Source organism: Thalassophryne amazonica, chromosome 13 (assembly GCF_902500255.1).
Source record: "Thalassophryne amazonica chromosome 13, fThaAma1.1, whole genome shotgun sequence".
Lineage (NCBI taxonomy): Eukaryota > Metazoa > Chordata > Actinopteri > Batrachoidiformes > Batrachoididae > Thalassophryne > Thalassophryne amazonica.
In genome coordinates this window covers 30,582,854-30,601,188 of record NC_047115.1, presented here as the reverse complement: position 1 = coordinate 30,601,188, position 18,335 = coordinate 30,582,854, and the positions used below count along the sequence as shown (strand labels likewise).

Genomic DNA, 18,335 nt, shown 5'->3' with positions numbered 1-18,335 from the left:
TCTGAGATTTCTGACGCCGAGCCGGATCACCTCCAAAATTCAGTGGAGTCTTCCATGGCCTAATATCTATCTGTGGTGCCAATTTTCTCAAAATCTGTGCAGTAGTTTTGATGTAATCCTACTAATAGTCAGACAGACAAATAAATAAATGCGTACAGACTTACTGCCTTGGCGGATGTAACAAAGTTATTTGTTGGATTGGTCTAGTGTATCAACGTTCACCATATTTAAAATCAGTTTGTCCTCATTATATTTGGAAATGTACAAAAAAATAATAGTAATTTAGTTATGTTAACAACCTGGAGTGATTGGACTCATTTCTCTGTCATGTCATTGACTTCATTTTACAAAGCCTAATAATTTACTGCAGCAGGGACTTTAGGCCTACAGTGCTCTGTTGTTTGTAACTCAAAAGGCAAGTTAAAACTGATAAATTTAATGCAACAAGATAATGTACAGAATGGTATTGCCTATGGTGAATTACATTTGTCGCTGGTCCTGATCACGGCAGAGAGTAGACTTGAGATGATCATGAATCCTGTCGATGGAAAAGCATGGGGTGGAGCCTGCCCCCAGGCAGAGGATAGGGACCAGCTGGCGGTGGCGGGGTGGAGGAGGGGATGTCTTGACAGTGATCTGAAAACAGCAAAAGATAAGTGAGAAAACTGATCTTTTGAGGAACGTGTTTGGTTCCACTTGGTTGAGAGCTGATGACTACTTCAAACATCTGCTTCATTGTTAATTAACTGATTCTGAGCAACTACTTAAAAAAAAATAGTCCTCTGGTAAAACCTACACTGCACTGAATTTCCAAATATGGACTTCTGCAACATACATGACAGACGCTGCAAACAACTGCTTTCAAAGCTAAAGTTTACTTTCAAATGTGGAATTTCTACATGCAGTCAGATAATTGTAGGACTTTGAGGATGTTTAATATAAACCTCTGCCCATATTTTAATGTAAAAACCGAATTTTTAACCAATATGACTTATTTGATAATAACCTTGCATTGTTGAGGAGTACTTGCTGCCAAGTGTTCCAAAGAGAAAGAATTGGAATTTAAATTTTAGCACACAGATCTGTAACCAAGTGTGGTATAACTTACAAATTTAAAAAAAAATTAAAAGACCAAAACAATGTCAGGCGTGCGTGCTATACAGTCACCATACAAGGTTGTTAGAAGTTTGCTTTAGAGGTCACAATGGTAATAAAACAACAGACAAAACCAATTTAAGCAAAAATTTTAATTGTCCAAAATTGATTAATTTTTTTTGTTTGTTTTATTTTGCAGTGTTGACGTCCTCACATTGCAACTAACAACATAGACTCACACAAGCATCCAAATATTTGGAATCTTGCTTACTGAAAGACACACCCACAGAGGTAGTCTGCATCTTTGCCCTCACAACCATCTATGTGTGCGCCCAAACCGCCAACCTCCAGTGCTGAAAAATTAAGCCAACACAAGTGCCAAATCTTTCAGTTCCTAGAATGGCCACTTGAAGCTGAATGCAAAAGCGAGTCAATTTCCATATTAGCCTATGTTAAAATGTCCAACTTCACAACAGGAATAAACATGTTTACTGTGAGGTACAAACAGTTTTGATCCCTATAGCTAGTTACCCCGTTCATAGCAATTTTAGGGAGTGGCGGTGGGATGGGGGGTGTTAACCCATCACTTTGATCTACTTGAAGACATAGAATTCTGATTCATTAGGGGGTGGCCAACTGCTTTGAGTGACAGCTCGTATGTCAGCAGGTCCAGGGCCCTGCGTGGAGAGGCAACAGGTGATAGCTGCTGTGGACTCGACCGTGTTTGTCTTTTCTGAGCAAGTTACCTGAAATAATATGGCTTACTGTGCAATTAAGTGTATTAACAAGCTATTTGAGAAGTCAGTGCCTCAATATTTCCATTGAGTGAAATTTTACTATTTTTAATCTGTACGTTAATGCCTGTGGCACGAATTAGCACATGTTGATAGCTTTGTGACATTAGCTCCATTGATGATGCTGTGGAAACAGAAGTAATATGCCGGTCAACAATTTTAATTACCATACCTAAAGTCACCATTATGAGAACCACTGCCCAATCTATAATAATACATGTGAAACAAACAAACAAACAAAAAAAAACCCCAACAATAACAAACAAACCAAGGTTAGCCTGTTAGGCTTAGCTTGCTTGGTATAATGAAATTTTCTGACTTGATTCATCCTGACCAGGTCACACTAGTCTTGTCCACATTCCACCTCATTGGCCATTTAGGGGTTGGCTAGGACTTGGTCAGAGTCAGGCACTATTTGCAACCACCACATTCAAGCTTATATATAACCTTTAACCAGATAAAAAGCCCATTATGATCAAAACCTCTTTTACGGACCTGACCCTTGAAAGACAAGCACACATCAGAATAAAGAAGTTAACATTAAGAGAACATTAAATCAAATAACATACAAGCAATTTACAGATGAATGGACTCCATTTATATAGCACCTTTCCATCTGCTTCAGAAGCTCAAAAGCACTTTACAATTATGCCTCACATTCACACACTGATGTCAGAGTGCTGCCATGCAAGGCACTCACTACACACACTGGGATCAACTTGGGGATTAAGGACCTTGCCTAAGTTCCCTTAGTGATTTTTTGAGTCTGGCTGGGTTTTGAACCAAGGATCCTCTGGTCTGAAGCCCAGTGTGAAATCACTAGACCATCAACATCAAAGTAACAATATACGTATAAATTACAACAGGTTAAAATTTTAAACAAAGACACTGTGCAAAAGAATCCCATTCACGGTCTCTTAAAATAGAGTGGAAAACCTTCAAAGACCTCATCCATGACAGTTTCTTCAGATTGGAGGATATTCCAATCAGAGGGAGCAGAAAAACTAAAAACTTTCTTTCCCATTTCAGTGCGAACACGAGGTACACAAAAGCACAACATGTCATGCGAGCGTAAAAGCATGAAAGCTTTCAGATCTTCGAAGTAATCTGGATAAATAAATCAGAACCAATCCAAAAAGAGCCTTGTAAACTTAGTGTGTGTATATCGCCTTACATTCAAAGAAGGCATGCCAGCATTAGCATACAACTCACAGTGATGGGTGTGGTGGCTACAACCAGTGATGAATCTCAGAGCACAATGGTACACTGGGGTCAAGGACTGTAGACAACTGGTTGAAGTCTGTCTGAGTCTGAAGTTGAAGTCTGATATTCTTCTGAACAATGTCTTGAACGTCCCATTTTTCTCAGGCTTTCAAAGAGAAAAGCATGTTGAACAGGTGCTGACTTCATCCTTAAATAGGGGACACCTGATTCACACCTATTTGTTCCACAAAATTGACAAACTCACTGACTGAATGCCACACTACTATTATTGTGAACACCCCTTTTCTACTTTTTTTTTTACTAATAGCCCAATTTCATAGCCTTAAGAGTGTGCATATCATGAATGCTTGGTCTTGTTGGATTTGTGAGAATCTACTGAATCTACTGGTACCTTGTTTCCCATGTAACAATAAGAAATATACTCAAAACCTGGATTAATCTTTTTACTCACATAGCACTACTATTATTCTGAACACTACTGTATATATACATACACACACACACACACATTTAAAGCTTCAACACTGGCCAGACAGAAGCTAAGATTATTGATTTTTTCTTTTTTCTATAGCCTCTTTTTTCTGAAATCCTCTGTACCCGTTTGTCCCTCCAGGTGTCAACACCATGTGCGTGTTCATTAATCCAGCCCTTCGAAAGCCTTTAGGGCCACGCTGCCCGTTGATGTGATTGGAAGATACTGATAGAAGAGCACAACATAAGGAGTGAACCGATCACTGCTGCACCAAAGCGATTCTTTCCTTTGCAGATGCCATGTCAACATATACAGATACAAAAAAAAATACTCAGCATCATTTCTTTTTCTGCTTCCATTTCATTTTATGGCACACAAGATACAAGTTCCACATCCCTGTAGTAATAATTCAGTGAAATCCCACTTTTTGCTCCTGAAATGACATGCATGTGCATCTTTTTATCATGAATCATTTGTGCTCGGGGACCGTAATGCATCACATCAGCATGGCTCTCAGCCGCTCCTCGGCACTTAGGCTGGAGTTTAGCCCCACAAAGTGCATTTTAAGTGGCAAATAAAGGCCTGCCATCAGCTGGGTGCTGAAGCACTCTCTACTATCTATCTCCGGTGCTCTCCCTGTTTAACCCATGCACATATGTGCATGATGGGGCACGCACACTTTTTATGTTTCAATCCCAATCAAAGTGACAAAGCGGGTGCTGAATACTATTTGACAGTTTTGCATGTGATTAATTAGCTTAATAAGTGCAGCAGTGTGGAAGACACACACTATAGCTGTGATTAGGTTATGAAAACAAATTTATGCATTTTCTGATTGAGAAAATCATAAAATTGAAATTCAAATTGGAACCCAGCTTCTTCATTAATTAGAAGGGAGTCAGTGTTAAGTCAGACTGCGCCACTTTAACTTTTTTTGAGTTAAATGTCAGTGCTGATTTTGTTGTCACATTACCCCACCGTGTCAGGCTCTGGTAGGGTAACTTTAGTGAGACTGGCTGGGCCTTGAAGCGATGTATCACCTGAAGCTTCACAGTGGCGACTATCATGTTTAAAGATGACTGGGATTGCTCAGGTGGTCGTCCGCCTAAAGAACGGTTCGACTTGGCAGGTGCCAGTGACACAAATGTATTAGTTGCCAGGAAAATCTTTTTGTTCTCGCTCTGAACTAAAAAGCGCCTCACAGTGTGATGATGGAAAACTTTCAAACACAAAATGACACTTTGAAAAAATAGAATGCTTACTCATTGGGTATCCTGGACCAAATCCTTTAAAATGACAGCTTGATTTTGCTGCAGCTAAATAGAATTCTAATGAAACTCAACAGAAGGGGCAAACAAATATGCACGAGATTGATGGGAATTATTCAGAAATTATGTCAAAATATTTACTCAGATCGTTGCAGTAGTAAAAAGCTGACAGAAAGGACATATCAATTACATGACTTAATGATTGTATTGGTGCAACGCTCAGCTATCGTCAATAAGAATGTCACAAGGCTATAAATTATTGAAACAACGGAGCACTGAATTTGAAACATCACATTGTATTCTCGTCATGCCTTCGCTCCTGCTTTGTATTCTCTGAAGCTGTAACCTCGGATAGCCAAAGTGCAGGCCTTGAGCCACATCTGGCCCTCCATCCCAGCGGTGGTGGTCACCCAAATGCATTGCAAGGTAAAATTAATTAATATTCCACCATATATTGACAGACACATTATTAGTGCACTTGTTTCCAAGACACAAGGTTCCCAGTTTAAGACCACCTGTGGCCATTCTCCATCCGATGAAGTGAAATGTGCCAAATCAACATGCAGATCCATATCAGAGTTGCTGTGGCAACTCCTAGTCTAAAGGGAGACATTGAAAGGACTTCATACTTACAGATTTATAATAAAAGGCTCACTTATCAGTTACTGTATTTTCCAGAGTATAAGTTGCATTCTGCTTTATAAGTTTGGGAGGTCCTCTGATACTCTTGTGCAGTTTATATACAGAAAAAAAAACATGTTTTGATTATTATTAAGTATAACAGCTATTTATAGAGTTTTACCATCAATCAAAAAACTAAACAAATGTACTTCTAATAATGAAAAATAAAAGAAAATCATATAAAGTACTCTGCAATAATGAACAAAAATCCCAAATTAAAGAGTTGGTAATTCAGAAAAAAGATGCAGATATTAAGGGTGTAACGATACATGTATTTGTATTGAACCAGGACGTTCGGTTTGGTACAGGGCTGTGCATGGGTAATTTCGCGTTGCATGTGTTTACATTCAGTGTTGTCAACTTTCTCTGTAAATCTGGCAATTTTCCATACCCTCTTGACAATTTATTTTCTCAAAAGCGACTAGCGACAAATCTAACTACTTTTCCTGGAGTTACCGGAGACTTTTCTGATATTTGATGACTAAAATTGAAACTCTCTGTTGTCACCGAACGGCAGCAGGTCTCCTCCTCCTCTGCAGCAGCCTGCAAGTAGAGGTGGGTGGATCGATCCTAATATTGATACCACCGCTGGTACTGATATTGAACGATCCTCATGTAAAAAGATCGATACTCAATGTTTTTTTCTCTCCCGCACGCACTGACTGCTGCGCACGCAGATTCATCAAAGTCTACTTTCTTTCTGTAAGAGCTGCACTCTGTCACACAACACGGAGCAGCGCACCCTTGTATTGTGGTTTGTCAGCCCTCTACCTCAGGAGATTTTGTTTTAAGTTGTGTTGAGTGATATTTTTTAAATAAAAATGTTGATTGTGGTAATAAAGTAATTTGTTGTCATGTACAATGTTTGGGGAAATTCTATCCTAGGTCTTTTGGATCTTTTAGATCTATGAAGCTTAAATATGAAAAAGTATCGGTATTGATATCGGCGATACTGGGCCTGTATTTACTTGGTATCGGATCACTACCAAAATTCCTGGTATCGCCCACCTCTACCTGAAAGCGCTGAGTGGAGGGATATCTACAATCCTCCTCACTCAGACTCCTTTGCTGCGCTTTGATTAAATAGTCCCCAGACTTTGAGAAGCCCTGGCCTTGAGAAGTAATTTTATTTTAATAAGTGATGGGCAATTTTAATGGCAAAATAAATAAATAAACCAAGAATCAAGTTTATTTGTGGTTCTAAATATTTTAAGGTGGTTTTACTCACTTTTTTTGCCTCTCCTACAATGGTTTTGTTTTCAAAACTTTATTTAAAAAGATGTATTAACAAACATTAAACAAACAGTTAATAGGGATATAAAATAAAATGAATTGTACAAAAGTAAAGGGATTCTTTAACATTAATTCTCTTAAAAAAAAATCCCTTAGAGTGTGACAGTTTTGGGCAAGTTAATTTTTTGGCCAAAAATATGAAGGTTGAATAAAATTGAACAGGGCTTCATGCTGGAATCGTTGTACTGCGCTTTACTTGTGGAAAGGTTTTGTGAAAAGCTGTTTACTAGGAATGTATTTTTTTAATAATATTTAATATATTTGTCATTTATTTGAGAACATTTTATTTAACTTATTACCAGGCAACACTTTGCAATTATTTTATTTTCCTGTTTGTATAATGTTACAATAAATTGTTGGTTTAAACAACAAGCAAATTTTAGGTTTTGCATTTTGTTCCCATACTGTACCAAAAATGAACCGAACCGTGAGCTCAAAACCGAGGTACGTACCGAACCGTGATTTTTGTGTATCGCTACACCCCTAATATGTATGTATGTATGTATGTATATGTGGCTGGCAGCCTGTCCAGGGTGTAGCACCTCTCACCCAATGCCAAAAATCCTTTACCTCTTATCTGGAATAAGTGGGTTTAGAAAATATATGGGGAACTGGATGATTATGTTCACTGTTTATGTTTCTGGAATTTCCAATGTTTTTTTTTTAAGGGATCCTTTAAACTGGTATGGTTGTTAATAAATTAAATACATCCGATGAATGATGCAGTGTGGATACACAATACTACACTCTTGAGAGTTATTTCAAGGTATAATAGGAGTAGTATTAGCAAGAACAAAGGGTCAGCCATTCAGTAGGGTAAAACCGATCTGTCTCACAATGGTCTAAAAGCAATTTACGTTCGCTATTAGTAGGTGAACACTTCAACATTTGGTGAATTCTGCTTCACAGTTATAGGGTGATCCAAAATTGAAGGATCCAACAGTGAAGTCACTATGAACGACTGGATGCCACAACCCAGTGATCCCTGTGCAACTTTTCTGACACCTATTTCTTAAAATTCAAAAACTTAGATCACTTTCATAGTCTGTCTTGAGAATGAAAGTCAAGATCAAGCTATTTGACAGGTATACCACCTCAGTCAAACTCCCCAGCGCAGGTCACTTCCAGTAGGAGCAGTGCGCTTGACACCAGAAACAAGAGAATGCATGGAGCTCACCTTCCCATCACACGTGTAAGTGAAAAACTAATAGGAGTAGTGATATTTCACTGGCGGTGAAGACCTCTCACTTATCTACACCTCTCATGTCTGTTCATAGTGCCAGACTAGACTCAAGTTCAACAGGTTCTTCTTTCTGGGTTGATTTTGCCAAGTCCATTCCCTTGGCTGTGGTTTTTATACAACCGCTGGCAAAAAATTATGGAATCACTGGCCTCGGAGGATGTTCATTCAGTTGTTTAATTTTGTAGAAAAAAAGCAGATCACAGACATGACACAAAACTAAAGTCATTTCAAATGGAAACTTTCTGGCTTTAAGAAACACTATAAGAAATCAAGAAAAAAAAAATTGTGGCAGTCAGTAACGGTTACTTTTTTTAGACCAAGCAGAGGGGAAAAAATATGGAATCACTCAATTCTGAGGAATAAATTATGGAATCACCCTGTAAATTTTCATCTCCAAAACTAACACCTGCATCAAATCAGATCTGCTCGTTAGTCTGCATCTAAAAAAGGAGTGATCACACCTTGGAGAGCTGTTGCACCAAGTGGACTGACATGAATCATGGCTCCAACATGAAAGATGTCAATTGAAAAAGGAGAGGATTATCAAACTCTTAAAAGAGGGTAAATCATCACGCAATGTTGCAAAAGATGTTGGTTGTTCAGTCAGCTGTGTCTAAACTCTGGACCAAATACAAACAACATGGGAAGGTTGTTAAAGGCAAACATACTGGTAGACCAAGGAAGACATCAAAGCGTCAAGACAGAAAACTTAAAGCAATATGTCTCAAAAATCGAAAATGCACAACAAAACAAATGAGGAACGAATGGGAGGAAACTGGATTCAACGTCTGTGACCGAACTGTAAGAAACCGCCTAAAGAAAATGGGATTTACATACAGAAAAGCTAAACAAAAGCCATTATTAACACCTAAACAGAAAAAACCAAGGTTACAATGGGCTAAGGAAAAGCAATCGTGGACTGTGGATGAAAGTCATATTCAGTGATGAATCTCGAATCTGCATTGGGCAAAGTGATGATGCTGGAACTTTTGTTTGGTGCCGTTCCAATGAGATTTATAAAGATGACTGCCTGAAGAGAACATGTAAATTTCCACAGTCATTGATGATATGGGGCTGCATGTCAGGTAAAGGCACTGGGGAGATGGCTGTCATTACATCATCAATAAATGCACAAGTTTACGTTGATATTTTGGACACTTTTCTTATCCCATCAATTGAAAGGATGTTTGGGGATGATGAAATCATTTTTCAAGATGATAATGCATCTTGCCATAGAGCAAAAACTGTGAAAACATTCCTTGCAAAAAGACACATAGGGTCAATGTCATGGCCTGCAAATAGTCCAGATCTTAATCCAATTGAAAATCTTTGATGGAAGTTGACGAAAATGGTCCGTGACAAGGCTCCAACCTGCAAAGCTGATCTGGCAACAGCAATCAGAGAAAGTTGGAGCCAGATTGATGAAGAGTACTGTTTGTCACTCATTAAGTCCATGTCTCAGAGACTGCAAGCTGTTATAAAAGCCAGAGGTGGTGCAACAAAATACTAGTGATGTGTTGGAGCATTCTTTTGTTTTTCATGATTCCATAATTTTTTCCTCAGAATTGAGTGATTCCATATTTTTTTTCCCTCTGCTTGGTCTAAAAAAGTAACCGTTACTGACTGCCACAATTTTTTTTCCTGATTTCTTATAGTGTTTCTTAAAGACAGAAAGTTGCCATTTGAAATTACTTTAGTTTTGTGTCATGTCTGTGATCTGCTTTTTTTCTACAAAATTAAACAACTAAATGAACATCCTCCGAGGCCGGTGATTCCATAATTTTTGTCAGGGGTTGTAGATAGTAGGTAGGAACGGTGGGAAACCCATTCATTAAATACATGATGAAGCATTTGTCTAACTTAAAAATGTCATACACAGTCTCCCCATTTAATTGAATTATTTTGACATTCAGCGTGATTAGCAGACATTACATTAAATCGTTAATTTAATCCCATGGCTTGCAGATTTCAAGCAAATGTGTTTCAGTCTCAGTAATAATGTTTCTCTGATCTCATTTATATGATCCATATAAAGATAAAGACCAACTTTATTTATCCCGAAGGAAATGATTTTGCCACAGAACAGAAACAGTAAACAATGGTTAGTTAAATACACAATAACAGAAAGTTTTAGTATTAAATAGAAATCAGTCTCTCTTTTTTTTTTTTTTTTACAATAAGTACAACAAATCTCTGCAAAATGACTGGAAGATATACTACACAAGATCTTTGATAATATTGCACATAACTCTGAATAACTTTGTTCGTTATGTTTTGATATACTTTGTATCACCTCTCTGGCCCTTGTGGTTGAGGCGATAACCTGTAAAATGTGTTTTTGAATAATTCTTTTGATGACCTTGAGCTTCATCTTTGACTCATAGGCTGTAAAGGTTAATCACCTGGAGGCACACATCCACGGAATATTCAAACCGAGTTTGGAGAAAAATTGATGACCCATTTCTGAGTTATTTTGTACAAAGCCAGACAGACAGACATGAATGATTACAGCACCATATTGTGCAGGCTGATTGTGACATGTTATTGTTGGTACTATCTACTATAAACAAAAAGAATTTCAAATCTGCAAAGAAATTTTTTTTTTTTTTTCTATGGCCACCTCTGGCCTCTTTTCCATTTGGCACTTTGCAAGAATTGCTTGAGCATCCCTGCAAATAACTTGATGCATTCATGCTGTGCTTTTCTGTTTCTCACACAGCAGTTTTAAATTGTGCTGCGCATAATGCTTATAGGACAATCTTTGACAATAAGTCTATTCATGCTGTCTGTCTCTGTTGTAGTCTTTTGACATTTGCTTCAACGTTTAATTTTTTTCAGGATTTCCATTTTGACTGGGCTTCTGATTGTGCATGTCACAAATATTTCCCCATCTGTTATGTTTTCCAAATATTATGGAAGCATGCCTGATAGAGCTGCAAGGAAGGTTTAACTTTTCTAAAAGTGCCTGTTACATATGATTAAACAATTGTGAATTTGACTGTGCTTAATGACTCACCAACCACACAAAGATAAAACTATTCCTGCTCAGGAAATAAAGTTTTATCACTTTACCTGAGGTGGCCAATAGAGGCCAAACACAAATACAAAATAAATACGTAAATAATAATAAATACAGTGCATCTGGAAAGTATTCACAACGCTTCACTTTTTCCAACTATTTTTTTTTTTAAATGTTACAGCCTTATTCCATAATGGATGAAATTTATTTTGTCCTCAAAATTCTATACACAATACCCCATAATGACAAACTGAAAACATTTTTTTCAGATTTTTGCAAGTTTATTAAAAACAAACTAAGAATTCACATGTACATTAAGTATTCACAACATTTACCATGAAGCTCAAAATTGGGCTCAGATGCATCCTGTTTCCACTGATCATCCTTGAGATGTTTTTACAGCTTAAATGGAGTAAATTCAGTTGACTGGACATGATTTGGAAAGGCACACACCTGTCTACATGTAAGGTCCCACAGTTGACAGGGGATGTCAGAGCACAAACCAAGCATGAAGTAAAAGGAATTGTCTGTAGACCTCTGAGACAGAATTGTTTCGAGGCGCAAATCTACAGAAAAGTACAAAACATTTCTGCTGCTTTGAATGTCCCAGGACTGTATGGTGAAGTGGCCAGACAGATGCCACTCCTTAGTAAAAGGCACATGGCAGCCCACCTGGAGTTTACCAAAAGACACCTGAAAAACTCTCAGACCATGAGAAACAACATTCTGTGGTCTGATGAGATAACGATTGAACTCTTTGGTGTGAATGCCAGGAGTCATGTTTTGAGGAAACCAGGCTCATCCCTAGATTGAGGCATGGTGGTGGCAGCATCATGATGTGGTGATGTTTTTCAGTGGCAGGAACTGGGAGACTAGTCAGGATTAAGGGGAAGATGAATGCAGCAATATACAGAGACATCCTGGATGAAAACCTGCTCCAGAGCGCTCTTGACCTCAGACTGGGGCGACGGTTCATCTTTCAGCAGGACAATACATCCAAGATATCAAAGGAGTGGCTTCAGGACAACTCTGTGAATGTCCTTGAGTGGTCCAGCCAGAGCCCAGACCTGAATCTGATTGAAAATGCCTGCGCACTGACGCTCCCCATCCAACCTGATGGAGCTTGAGAGGTGCTGCAAAGTGGAATGAGCAAAACTGCCTAAAGAAGAAGAAGAAGAAGTTTAGAAGTTGAAGTCTTGTTCAAATTACTAAACTTTTTATATATTTCAAAAAAATTTAACCCCAGCCTGAAACTATTTGTTGTAAGGTAGCTGAGTCAGGTTTAGAAACACATTGTAAATGCACAGCACCCTTTTCCAAATGGTGGTTAGATAAGGAAATAAAATATACAAAAACAATCCAGGTTTGCACCGGTTCAGAAATTGTGCAGGTTATCGCTATCTGGTTGTCTGAGCTAAGTGACATTTTTTTTCTTTTTTCACTTCATAGATTATTTTACTGTCAAGGCAGCTTTAGTTACAACTTTTATTATTGCATTTGCAAATGCATAGAACAGTAGAAGTTAGTAAAAGTCCTCTAGAGGTTATATTTGTTTGCAAGCATTTTCTCAATTTGCAAGACATTTTCTTGATGAATCTACCTGATGCACGGTTTTTATATTTGAAAGTTTTTTGTTGTTTTTTTTTCTGTATTTGCTGGTGTTGTTTTAATTTGGAAGTTTTGTGTCCTCTCTCAGCCACTGTATTTTTCCAAAAAGCAATCAAGTATATTGTGCAAGCAATCACAAATTGGACATTGGAAACTAACAATGCTCTCTATTGTGGGCATTACGCTGGAAAACCTTTTGAGTGAAAGCCAAATAATTGGCTCATCAAATCCGATATTAAGCCTTAAAACAGACATCTGTGTCCCTTTTTTTTTTTACACATTTTGACAAATGCCAGTATGTGAATCAGAGAAACAATAGCAAACATGAATATATGACACACATTTAGTCCATGATCTCAGCTTGTCTGGTTTTATATATTTGGCAGAAGTCAGGTCATTTTAATAGCAAATGTTCTCTTCTAAAATTTCAATTTGGACTCACGTCTGCCTTTGGCTGGTACTCCGGCCCCCTCCTGGGCAGAAGTCAAGCCATTAGGAGCCAAAGCTGTGAAGGTGCAGACGAGATTTTAAGAAGTGCATGAATGCAACATTAATGTTTTAAAAATGCAAAGACATATTCTACCTTCTTTAAAAACCTGTTAGTATTTAAGATCACAGCCAAATCTCTGTTCTTTGATGAAGATAATGACTTTCTCAGTAATGAGATTACATACACTAATAACTATAAAACTGAAAAAGACTGAAATTGTCATCCTGCTTCCTTGACCTCTGAAGAATTCCTGAAGCCAGAACGTACAGTACATCCAGAAAGTATTCACAACGCTTCACTTTTTCTACATTCTGTTATGTTACAGCCTTTCTCCAGAATGGAGTAATTTTACCCCCCCCCCCCCCCCCCCCCAAAAAAAAAAATTCTACTCACAACACCCCATAATGACAATTTTTTTTTGCAAATGTATTAAAGATCACAGGTACATAAGTATTCACACCCTTTGCTCACTACTTTCTTGATGCACCTTGGCAGCAATTACAATCAATCAATCAATCAATCAATTTTATTTATATAGCGCCAAATCACAACAAACAGTTGCCCCAAGGCGCTTTATATTGTAAGGCAAGGCCATACAATAATTAGGTAAAAACCCCAATGGTCAAATCGACCCCCTGTGAGCAAGCACTTGGCGACAGTGGGAAGGAAAAACTCCCTTTTAACAGGAAGAAACCTCCAGCAGAACCAGGCTCAGGGAGGGGCAGTCTTCTGCTGGGACTGGTTGGGGCTGAGGGAGAGAACCAGGAAAAAGACATGCTGTGGAGGGGAGCAGAGATCAATCACTAATGATTAAATGCAGAGTGGTGCATACAGAGCAAAAAGAGAAAGAAACACTCAGTGCATCATGGGAACCCCCCAGTAGTCTAAGTCTATAGCAGCATAACTAAGGGATGGTTCAGGGTCACCTGATCCAGCCCTAACTATAAGCTTTAGCGAAAAGGAAAGTTTTAAGCCTAATCTTAAAAGTAGAGAGGGTGTCTGTCTCCCTGATCTGAATTGGGAGCTGGTTCCACAGGAGAGGAGCCTGAAAAAACTGAAGAAGAAAGAAAACTGAACGCTCTGCCTCCTATTCTACTCTTACAAACCCTAGGAACTACAAGTAAGCCTGCAGTCTGAGAGCGAAGCGCTCTATTGGGGTGATATGGTACTATGAGGTCCCTAAGATAAGATGGGACCTGATTATTCAAAACCTTATAAGTAAGAAGAAGAATTTTAAATTCTATTCTAGAATTAACAGGAAGCCAATGAAGAGAGGCCAATATGGGTGAGATATGCTCTCCTTCTAGTCCCCGTTAGTACTCTAGCTGCAGCATTTTGAATTAACTGAAGGCTTTTCAGGGAACTTTTAGGACAACCTGATAATAATGAATTACAGTAGTCCAGCCTAGAGGAAATAAATGCATGAATTAGTTTTTCAGCATCACTCTGAGACAAGACCTTTCTAATTTTAGAGATATTGCGTAAATGCAAAAAAAGCAGTCCTACATATTTGTTTAATATGCGCTTTGAATGACATATCCTGATCAAAAATGACTCCAAGATTTCTCACAGTATTACTAGAGGTCAGGGTAATGCCATCCAGAGTAAGGATCTGGTTAGACACCATGTTTCTAAGATTTGTGGGGCCAAGTATAATAACTTCAGTTTTATCTGAGTTTAAAAGCAGGAAATTAGAGGTCATCCATGTCTTTATGTCTGTAAGACAATCCTGCAGTTTAGCTAATTGGTGTGTGTCCTCTGGCTTCATGGATAGATAAAGCTGGGTATCATCTGCGTAACAATGAAAATTTAAGCAATGCCGTCTAATAATACTGCCTAAGGGAAGCATGTATAAAGTGAATAAAATTGGTCCTAGCACAGAACCTTGTGGAACTCCATAATTAACCTTAGTCTGTGAAGAAGATTCCCCATTTACATGAACAAATTGTAATCTATTAGATAAATATGATTCAAACCACCGCAGCGCAGTGCCTTTAATACCTATGGCATGCTCTAATCTCTGTATTAAAATTTTTATGGTCAACAGTATCAAAAGCAGCACTGAGGTCTAACAGAACAAGCACAGAGATGAGTCCATTGTCTGAGGCCATAAGAAGATCATTTGTAACCTTCACTAATGCTGTTTCTGTACTATGATGAATTCTAAAACCTGACTGAAACTCTTCAAATAGACCATTCCTCTGCAGATGATCAGTTAGCTGTTTTACAACTACCCTTTCAAGAATTTTTGAGATAAAAGGAAGGTTGGAGATTGGCCTATAATTAGCTAAGATAGCTGGGTCAAGTGATGGCTTTTTAAGTAAAGGTTTAATTACTGCCACCTTAAAAGCCTGTGGTACATAGCCAACTAATAAAGATAGATTGATCATATTTAAGATCGAAGCATTAAATAATGGTAGGGCTTCCTTGAGCAGCCTGGTAGGAATGGGGTCTAATAGACATGTTGATGGTTTGGATGAAGTAACTAATGAAAATAACTCAGACAGAACAATCTGAGAGAAAGAGTCTAACCAAATACCGGCATCACTGAAAGCAGCCAAAGATAACGATACATCTTTGGGATGGTTATGAGTAATTTTTTCTCTAATAGTTAAAATTTTATTAGCAAAGAAAGTCATGAAGTCATTACTAGTTAAAGTTAAAGGAATACTCGGCTCAATAGAGCTCTGACTCTTTGTCAGCCTGGCTACAGTGCTGAAAAGAAACCTGAGGTTGTTCTTATTTTCTTCAATTAGTGATGAGTAGTAAGTTGTCCTAGCTTTACGGAGGGCTTTTTTATAGAGCAACAGACTCTTTTTCCAGGCTAAGTGAAGATCTTCTAAATTAGTGAGATGCCATTTCCTCTCCAACTTACGGGTTATCTGCTTTAAGCTGTGAGTTTGTGAGTTATACCACGGAGTCAGGCACTTCTGATTTAAAGCTCTCTTTTTCAGAGGAGCTACAGCATCCAAAGTTGTCTTCAATGAGGATGTAAAACTATTGACGAGATACTCTATCTCACAGAGTTTAGGTAGCTACTCTGCACTGTGTTGGTATATGGCATTAGAGAACATAAAGAAGGAATCATATCCTTAAACCTAGTTACAGCGCTTTCTGAAAGACTTCTAGTGTAATGAAACTTATTCCCCACTGCCGGGTAGTCCATCAGAGTAAATGTAAATGTTATTAAGAAATGATCAGACAGAAGGGAGTTTTCAGGGAATACTGTTAAGTCTTCAATTTCCATACCATAAGTCAGAACAAGATCTAAGATATGATTAAAGTGGTGGGTGGACTCATTCACATTTTGAGCAAAGCCAATTGAGTCTAATAATAGATTAAATGCAGTGTTGAGGCTGTCATTCTCAGCATCTGTGTGGATGTTAAAATCGCCCATAATTATCTTATCTGAGCTAAGCACTAAGTCAGACAAAAGTTCTGAAAATTCACAGAGAAACTCACAGTAACGACCAGGAGGACGATAGATAACAACAAATAAAACTGGTTTTTGGGACTTCCAATTTGGATGGACAAGACTAAGAGTCAAGCTTTCAAATGAATTAAAGCTCTGTCTGGGTTTTTCAATCAATCAATCAATCAACTTTTTTCTTATATAGCGCCAAATCACAACAAACAGTTGCCCCAAGGCGCTTTTTGATTAATTAATAAGCTGGAACGGAAGATTGCTGCTAATCCTCCGCCTCGTCCCGTGATACGAGCGTTCTGGCAGTTAGTGTGACTCGGGGGTGTTGACTCATTTAAAGTAATGTATTCATCCTGCTGTAACCAGGTTTCTGTAAGGCAGAATAAATCAATATGTTGATCAATTATTATATCATTTACTAACAGGGACTTAGAAGAGAGAGACCTAATGTTTAATAGACCACATTTAACTGTTTTAGTCTGTAGTGCAGTTGAAGGTGCTATATTATTTTTTTCTTTTTGAATTTTTATGCTTAAATAGATTTTTGCTGGTTATTGGTGGTCTGGGAGCAGGCACCGTCTCTACGGGGATGGGGTAATGAGGGGATGGCAGGGGGAGAGAAGCTGCAGAGAGGTGTGTAAGACTACAACTCTGCTTCCTGGTCCCAACCCTGGATAAGCACGGTTTGGAGGATTTAAGAAAATTGGCCAGATTTCTAGAAATGAGAGCTGCTCCATCCAAAGTGGGATGGATGCCATCTCTCCTAACAAGACCAGGTTTTCCCCAGAAGCTTTGCCAATTATCAAGCCTCAAGTCTTCTTGAATAGTTCAATATTTGTCTCATCAGACCAGAGAATTTTGTTTCTCATGGTCTGAGAGTCCTTCCGGTGCCTTTTGGAAAACTCCCAGTGGCCTGCAATGCACCTTTAACTAAATGAGTGGCTTCCATCTGGCCACTCTACTATAGAGGCCTGATTGGTGGATTGCTGCAGAGATGGTTGTCCATCTGGAAGGTGCTCTCTCCACAGAGGAATGTTGGAGCTCTGACACAGTGACCATTGGGTTCTTGGTGACCTCCCTGACTAAGACCGTTCTCCCCTGATCACTCAGTTTAGAAGAGTGGCCAGCTCTCGGATGAGTCCTGGTAGATCCGAACTTACAAATTTCTGGATAAATAGACTAAAATGGACTGCATTTGTATAGCACTTTTCCAACTTCATCAGATGCTCAAAGCGCTTTACAAATAATGCCTCACATTCACCCAATGTCAGGGTGCTGCCATACAAGGTGCTCACTACACACCGGGAGCAATAGGGGATTAAAGACCTTGCCCAAGGGCCCTTAGTGATTTTCCAGTCAGGCTGGGATTTGAACTGAGGATCTTCTGGTCTCAAGCCTACGCCTTAACCACTAGACCATCACCTCCCCCAATGCATGATGGAGGCCACTGTGCTCACTGGGACCTACAGGCAATTCCTTTGACTTCATGCTTGGTTTGTGCTTTGACATGCACCATCAATTGTTGGACCTTATATGTAGACAGGTGTGTGCCTTTCCAATTCATGTCCAGTCAACTGAATTTACCCCAGATGGACTCCAGTTAAGTTGTAGAAACATCTCAAGGATGATCAGTGGATTTCTTAGTATTTTTGGTTGCTTTTGTTTATAATTTTTTTTAATCTTCCAAAAAAAAGGTTTTTTCGCATCGTCATTATGGGGTATTG

General features: G+C 38.6%; 1 protein-coding gene across 1 annotated transcript in view; it reads left to right on the top strand.

Moving 5' to 3' along the window:
- Positions 1–18,335, top strand: part of sorcs3b (sortilin related VPS10 domain containing receptor 3b) — a 154,070-nt gene that overhangs the window by 13,164 nt on the left and 122,571 nt on the right. The window lies entirely within an intron of this gene.